Source organism: Nicotiana tabacum, chromosome 7, assembly GCF_000715075.1.
Source record: "Nicotiana tabacum cultivar K326 chromosome 7, ASM71507v2, whole genome shotgun sequence".
NCBI lineage: Eukaryota > Viridiplantae > Streptophyta > Magnoliopsida > Solanales > Solanaceae > Nicotiana > Nicotiana tabacum.
The window spans coordinates 91,980,095-91,989,057 of NC_134086.1; positions in this window are offsets into that span (position 1 = coordinate 91,980,095).

Consider the following 8,963-nt stretch of genomic DNA (forward strand, 5'->3'; position numbering starts at 1 on the left):
CTGCCGGGTTCAAGATGCCCAAGTTTGACATGTATGACGACCATAGGGATCATGTAGCTCATCTGAGGGGTTATTGGAGTAAAATGAGAGGCACCGGGGGAAAATACAAATTACTAATGGCATACTTCAGCCAAAGTCTGAGTGGGACAACTTTAGAATGGTACACCCACCAGGACGCTAGCAGGTGGTACACCTGGGATGATATGGCTTAGGCCTTCGCCCGACACTTTCAGTATAATACAGACATTGTTCCAGACTGCCTATCTCTGACCAAGGTGGAAAAGAAACCCAGTGAAAGCTTTAGAAAATATGGGTTCTGATGGAGGGAGCAAGTTGCACGAGTCAATCCTCCGATGGAAGAGGACGAGATGGTTAAATACTTTCTTCAAGCCCTGGAGCCCACCTACTATGGCCACTTGATCTCAGCCATTGGTAAGTGTTTCAATGATATGGTGAAGATGGGAGAAATGGTGGAAGAGGGGCTCAAGTCGAGTAAGATCATGAGCTATTCTGCTATAAAAGCAACCACCCAGGCAATCTAGAGTGGTACCGGAAGTTTGCTAAGCAAGAAGAAGAAGGAAGATGTCGCTATGGTTGTCTTCGGATCATGGCATGGCCAGAGGGGTTCACCTCATCAGTACACCCATCCTCGACCCTGACCTCAAGCCTACGCCCAAGCTCCATATAATCCACCTCAACATTACTTTTCCCCGCAAAACCCCCAATACTCAGCCAGACCATCCCAATACCTTGTTCACCTTGCACAGGCATATGCTCAACCCCCTCCTTACCCACAATGGCGTGCCCCAGTCCCACAGAATACCTACCCAGCTCCACAAAATGCCTATCCACCTCCACAACCTTACCAAAACCCCAATAGTTCAAATTTTCGATCAAGGCCAGAGTATACAAGAGAGAGGCAGCAACAAAAACAAACTTTTACCCCGCTTGGAGAGTCCTATGCTAGTCTGTTTCAAAGGTTAAGGCAGTTGCACGTCTTGAGGCCGATTGAGTCGAAGATACCAAATCCTCCTCCAAAGAACCTCGATTATTCCCTAAGATGCGCCTATTGTTCTGATGCTCCAGGGCATGACATAGAAAAATGTTGGCATTTGAAACGGGCAATCTAGGAGCTCATTGATATAAACCAAATTGTAGTCCAAAGCCTAGATATGCCAAACATCAACCAAAACCCTTTGCCAGCCCATGCAGAGGCGCACATGATTGAAATAGTTCACAAGGATGGGGAGCCCAAGAAGTCTTCTACGTCCGTCATGATGATTCAGGCCAGTGAAAGCAATTTGGTTAAAGCTCCAGACTCTACCAAAGCAACGCCCTTGACAGTTGAAGGGGTGACAAAAAAGCTAAGCCCACTCAATTCAAAACCACCAGTGTTGGTTGTGAAAGGGTTGTCGAAAGATATCGGGGCAAGTCCGGAAAGTTCAAAAGTGGTAGTACCAGGGATTCCAAGTAAGCCTGTTATAGTTGTGAAGGGGGATCCTATTACCCCTATCATCATTAAACCAGTAACCCAGCTGCCAGTGGTGGACGCCAAGGCTGTTCCGTGGAATTATAAACAAGTGATAGTGACATACAAAGGAAAAAAATAGAGGAAAAAGTTAATGAAACTGGAGGATTGACTCGTTTTCGGAGACATTTCACCCCAGAAGAATTAAGGAAAGTTAGGCCATTCAAGGATAGCCAAATGCCAATAAAGAAATTGGTCACCAAGGAAAAGGCTGAGGAGTTCCTAAAAAAGATGAAAGTGCAGGATTATTCCATTATGGAGCAGTTAAGGAAAACACCAGCTCAGATTTTTCTTTTGTCTTCGCTGATACATTCAGATGAACATCGCAGGGTCTTGATGAAGATTTTGAATGAGGCACATATTCCTGATAAGATCACAGTGAACCACTTGGAAAAGATAGCTGACAAGATCTTCGAAGCAAATAGGATCACTTTCTCGGACGATGAACTTCCTGTGGAGGATACAGAACACAATCGAGCTCTTTATCTCATGGTGAAGTGCGAAGATTCTGTTGTCTCAAGAGGTTTGGTTGACAATGGCTCTAGTGCAAATATTTGTCCCCTGTCTACTCTACAAAAACTGAAGATTGGCACAGAAATAATCCACTTGAACAGTGTGTGTGTTCGAGGCTTTGATGGGGGAGGTAAAGATTCTGTTAGAGATATAATGCTCAAATTGTCGATAGGGCCAGTTGAGTTTACCATGGAATTCAAAGTGTTAGATATGGCCGTCTTCTACAATCTGTTGTTAGGCAGGCCCTGGATACATGCTGCTAAGGCAGTCCCGTCTTCTCTGCACCAAATGGTGAAGTTTGAATGGGACAGGCAGAAAATAGTTGTGCACGGTGATGAGGATTTGTCAGCTTGCAATGACACTATTTTTCCATTTATTGAAGCTGAAGATGATAAGGGACCTTGGGTCTATCAGACTTTCGAAACAGTGTCTGTCGAGAAAATTCCCGAAGGAAAATGCATTCCGGGTCCTAAGCTATCTTCCGCGTCCGTCATAGTTGCGAATGAAATGTTGAAGAATGATTTTGTGCCGGGCAAGGGTCTGGGCTCATCTCTGCAGGGTATTGTGCACCCAGTGCGCCCCAATGTAAATCATGGTATGTTTGGTTTGGGATTCATGCCCATAGAAAAGTACATGAAAAGGGTTAAAAATCTGAAACAGAAGGTATGGTTGCTCCCCAAGCCCGTCCCACACATCTCTAAGTCTTTTGTCAAGCCAGAGGCCAAAAAATCTCCAACTTCCTCAATCCCAAAACCTATGGTCGATGTTGATGAAGAGCTGATCAAGAGGTTCCAAAGTTTGTTCGATGAGTTCAATATGGTAGAAGTTGGTGAAGGCTCTAGTAAAGCAGATGTGCAACTCGTTGGCCCAAATGTGAAGCTTAGCAATTAGGAAGCTACTCCTCTCCCCACCAGGAAGGAGTTTTGTTAGTTTGCTTTGTTTTCCTTTCTATTATCTGGGTTATTCCAGGGTTGTAATCTAGATTTTTAGTTTTTGCTTGTTTTGATGTTCAAACCCTTCTATCCTTTTATTTTCAATGAAATGAATTTCCCGTTTTCCGTTATTCTCAATAGTGTTTTATTTTGTTCCTTTTTTCTTTTGTACAGTTCTTTTTATGCTGGTTGCAGTGACATGATGTGCATGAAGAATTTTCAGTGGAGACTTAAAAGACAATCTAGTTCTGAAATAACAACCCAAGAAGCAGAATATGATGGTGAAATAGAATATGATGAAGAAGCAGCATTTGAGGAAATCAGTAAAGAGCTAAAATAATTTGAAGAAAAACCAAAGCCTAATTTGAGTGAAACCGAAACAATCAATTTAGGGGACCAGGATGATGTTAGGGAAACCAAGATAAGTGTGCATTTAGAACCGCAAGTTAAGGATGAAATAATCAAAACATTGTTTGAGTACAAAGATGTCTTTGCATGGTCATATGACGATATGCCGGGCCTGAGCACTGATCTGGTAGTTCATAAATTGCCAACTGATCCAACATTCCCTCCTGTTAAACAAAAGTTGCAAAAGTTCAAGACTGATATGAGCGTGAAGATCAAAGAAGAAATCACAAAGCAGCTTACTACAAAGGTCATTCAGGTCACTCGATATCCCACTTGGTTAGCCAATGTTGTGCCAGTACCAAAGAAAGATGGTAAGACCAGGGTATGTGTTGATTACCGTGATCTTAACAAAGCAAGCCCAAAGGATGATTTTTCATTGTCGAATATTCACATTCTAATCGATAATTGTGCCAAACATGAGATTGGGTCTTTTGTAGATTGTTACGCGGGATATCACCAGATCTTGATGGATGAGGAAGATGCAAAAAAGACAGCGTTCATCACGCCATGGGGGACATATTGCTATCGGGTAATGCCATTCGGTCTGAAGAATGTTGGGGCAACATATATGAGGGCGATGACCAACATATTTCACGACATGATACACAAGGAGATTGAGGTTTATGTAGATGATGTGATCATAAAGTCAAAGAAGCAGTCTAACCATGTCAGGGGCTTGAGGAAGTTTTTCCAAAGGCTCCGCAGGTACAACCTCAAGCTCAATCTAGCAAAATGTGCATTTGGTGTCCCTTCTGGGAAACTGCTGGGATTCGTGGTCAGTAGACGCGAGATTGAGTTGGATCCGTCGAAGATCAAAGCCATTCAAGAGTCACCGCTGCCAACGAACAAAACAGAGGTGATGAGCCTACTTGGAAGGTTTAATTACATCAGCAGGTTTATTGCTCAACTCACGACAACCTGTGAGCCCATATTTAAGCTGCTAAAGAAGAATGTTGCAGTCAAGTGGACTGATGAGTGTCAAGAAGCATTTGATAAGATCAAGAGGTACCTGTTGAATCCACCTGTGCTGGTCCCACCAGAGCTTGGAAGACCTTTAATTCTCTATTTGACAGTCTTGGATAATTTTTTTGGCTGTGTGTTGGGTCAACATGACATCACGGGAAAGAATGAGCAAGAAATCTATTATCTCAGTAAGAAGTTCACTCCCTATGAGGTTAAGTACACTCTGCTTGAGAGGACATGTTGCGCCCTGACTTGGGTGGCGCAAAAGTTGAAGCATTATCTATCGTCCTACACTACTTACGTCATTTCTCGCATGGATCCTCTAAAGTATATCTTTCAGAACCCTATGCCCAAGGGAAAACTTGCAAAGTGGCAAATTTTACTTACAGAGTTTGACATTATCTATGTGACTCAGACCGCGATGAAAGCCCAAGCCTTGGCCGACCACTTGACCGAGAATCTAGTGGATGATGAATATGAGCCACTGAAGACTTATTTCTTGATGAAAAGGTCATGTGTGTTGACGAGGTTGACCATGATGAAAAGCCAGGTTGGAAACTCTTCTTTGATGAAGCTGTTCACATGAAAGGGGTCGGAATAGGGGTTGTACTAATCTCTGAAACAGGGAAACACTACCCGGTAACATCCCAACTTCGATTTTATTGCACCAACAACATGGCTGAGTACAAAGCATGAATTCTGGGTTTGAGGTTAGCTATAGACATGGGAGTCCAGGAAATACTTATTCTGGGAGATTCAGATTTGTTGGTTCACCAGATTCAAGGAGAATGGGTGACTCGAGATTTGAAGCTCATACCGTACCGATAGTGCCTGTATGATCTTTGTTGAATTTAGACATATTCTCAGGATTCAAATGAGATTGTTGATGCCTTGGCTACTCTGGCATCAATGTTACATCATCCGTACAAGGCATATGTCGACCCCGTGCATATCCAAGTTCATGATCAACATGCTTATTGTAATGTGGTGGAAGAGGAATCGATGGCGAACCTTGGTTCCACGATATCAAGGAATACATCAGGTCAGGGGTATATCCAGTACATGCTACAGGTGACCAAAAAAGAACCATTCGACGTCTGGCTAGTGGATTTTTCTTGAGTGGAGGAATCTTGTACAAGAGGACTCCGGATTTAGGACTGCTGAGGTGCATAGATGCTAAAGAAGATTAAACTATCATGGCCGAAGTGCATTCTGGAGTTTGCGGGCCGCATATGAACGGGTATGTCTTGGAAAAGAAGATACTTCGAGCAGGTTATTATTGGCTCACCATGGAATGGGATTGTATCGGTTTTGTTCACAAGTGTCATCAATGCCAGGTACACGGTGATTTGATTCAGTCTCCCCCATATGAGTTACACACAATGTCTGCACCTTGGCCCTTTGTTGCTTGGGGCATGGATGTTATTGGACCAATTGAGCCGACAACATCAAACGGGCATAGGTTTATTCTGGTGGCCATTTATTACTTTACCAAGTGGGGCGAAACTGTAACTTTCAAGTCTGTGACCAAGGAGGTAGTGGTGGATTTTGTTTATTCAAATATCATTTGTCGGTTTGAAATTCCCAAGGTGATCATCACAAACAATGCTGCTAATCTCAACAACCATTTGATGAAAGAGGTATGCCAACAGTTCAAGATCATGCATCGAAACTCCACTCCGTATCGCCCCAAGGCAAATGGAGTTGTTGAGGCTGCTAACAAGAACATAAAGAAAATACTTTGTAAGATGGTGCAAGGTTCTAGGCAATGGCATGAAAAGTTGCCTTTTGCCTTACTGGGTTATCGCACTACTGTCTGCACTTCAGTAGGTGCAACTCCTTATTCGCTGCTATATGGAACTGAGGCAGTTATACCTACAGAAGTTGAGATTCTATCCCTTCGAATCATCGCAGAAGCCGAAATTGATGATGATGAGTGGGTCAAAACCCGACTCGAGCAGTTGAGTTTGATTAATGAGAAAAGATTGGCTACAGTATGTCATGGTCAATTGTATCAGAAAAGAATGGCAAGAGCATACAACATAAAAGTGCATCCTCAAAAATTCGAAGTGGGCCAGATGGTATTGAAATGCATCCTTCCATATCAGGCTGAAACTAAAGGCAAGTTCGCCCCAAACTGGAAGGGGCCGTTCATAGTGACAAGAGAATTGCCCAATGGTGCTTTGTATTTAACAGACATAGAAGACAAATATGTAGATATGTCTATCAATTCTGATGCGGTCAAGAGGTACTATGTATGAGTCCTTTGCTTATTTTTAGTCGCATTTTGTACTTGGTATGTTCAAGGTTGAAATGACGAAGGCATTTTGTTTCGCTACCCAAACACTTTTATCCTTGTTATCCCTTTTGAGCCTTATTTATTTTCTTTCATACCCATCTTTTAGAATCAGTAGCAGAATTATAGAATGAATGAATGAAAATAAGAAGAATTAAAAGGAAAAAAAAAGAAAAAAGAAAGAAGAGAAAAAAAAGAAGAAAAAAAAGAAAAAAGAAAAGAAAAACAACAAAAACAAACAACTTCCTTTTGAACTACATTCGACCTGATTCCTTTTAAGGATACGTAGACAGCCTTACGGTTCGGTCCCATCAAAATAAAAATTAAAATTCCCCAGACCCAAAGAAACTGGGGCAGAAGTTTTGGTTTTGAAAAGATCTGATTCCAAAAGTTGTAATTTTGACCCCTTTTCATCTTAAGTTAGTTTGAGCCTTCATGCCACCCTTTCTTTCTAACCATGTCCAAAAACCTATATTACGGTCCAAAGAAAGACCTTCTGATCAATCTTTGAGGATGCCAGATCAAACGAGATAGAGGTATGATTTACATTATGGGTAACACTTTGTTCATGGGCGCAAGAGAGAAAATTTAAAACGAGAGAGTCTTATTGGTGAAAACCCTCACGGGAACCGTAAGGCGATGATGAGCTGAGAGAAAATTTAAAATAAGAGAGTATTATTGGTAAAAACCCTTGCGGGCACCGTAAGACAATGGTGAGTTGAGAGATGAACAAATTAGAGAGGCTTGTTGGTGAAAACAGGCACTACAAGTCGAATAAGGCTCATGACTTTACAGAGAAATTGGATCAGTGAAAGCCTGATTTTTAAGTATGAAGACAGGACATGAACTGAAAATATGATTGGTTGGACGGATTGGGCTGATCAATTCGAAATGCATGTCATGATCATTGGAGTTGGCTGCTTCCCTCAGATAAGTATTCTTTTTCTCATTCTTCTTCATATAGTCATCAGTGTTCATAATTTTCCTTTGTTCCTTTTGTCAAAAATCATTTCACTTTGCTCTTTGAGTCTCTTTCGAGTCCGCCCTTGTTGAACAAGCAGGAAAGGATTTCAAAGTCTACTACCAGCTTCTAAATTGCACAAAGCGGAGTCCGGCCAGGCACACCACAATTGACTTGATTTAGAATAAGCAGTATGGTGATAACTGAGGTTCAGGCAATCAAGTGAATCTTGAATTTTGAGAAAATACAAGGATTCAGTAACTTTCAAAATGAAAACACAACGCAACAAGTGAGTGTGAGAGATTCAGCTCATGCAGAGGTTTTGTGGTCCAGTTCCAATCAAAAGGTCAAACAACTCCTTGCTAGCCCAAAGCAGCTAATCATAATGAAGCATGGCAGTGGCGGAAGCAGACGCTCATCAATGATGTCACAAACTAACCACCACGTTTTCAAGCTAACAAGATTTTATTTGTCTGAAATAGGGGCAAGAAAATTTTTTAATCCACAGGGACCTCCCATGAAAAAGCATGGTTCAGGGAGCACGAAATTCTGTTCAGGATCCTCCAAGACGAGAGCATGGCTCAGGTAAGTTCATTCTCAGTTCTCAGGACCCTCCTAGATAATGGGATTTAATTTTAAAAGTTTTCAGGACTCTCCTGAATAATGGGATTTAATTTAAAAGTTCTCAGGACCCTTCTGGATAATGGGATTTAATTTTAAGAGTTTTCAGGACCCTCCTGAATAATGAGATTTAATTTAAAAGTTCTTAGGACCCTCCTAGATAATGAGATTTAATTTTAAAAGTTTTCAGGACCCTACGGAATAATGTGATTTTATTTAAAAGTTTTCAGGACCCTCCCGGATAATGAGATTTAATTTTAAAAGTTCTCAGGACCCTCCTAGATAATGAGATTTAATTTAAAATTTCAGGACCCTCCTAGATAATGGGATTTAGTTTATAAATTTTCAAGACCCTCTTGGATAATGAGATTTAATTTTAAGTTTTAGCGTAAGTTCCCCCTTTAGAAAATATAATTTAGCTTTAAAGTTATCACTCTTAAGATGAGATTTAATTTGAAGTTTTAGGGCCCTCCTGGATAATGAGATTTAGCTTTTAAATTCTTAGAGCTCTATAGGTAACATGATCTGATTAACACCCACAAATATGCCCAGATCCCAAACTGGGGCATATTTTTTTTTTGTTTTGCCTGTTTTGTTGCAGTATCAGGCGCCCATCTGGATAACGAGGGAATACAGTTTCATGTTTTAGCAATCAGGCGCCCACCTGGATAACGAGGGAATATAGTTTCAAGTCTTAGCAATCAGGCTCCCACCTGGATAACGAGGGAATACAGTGTCAAG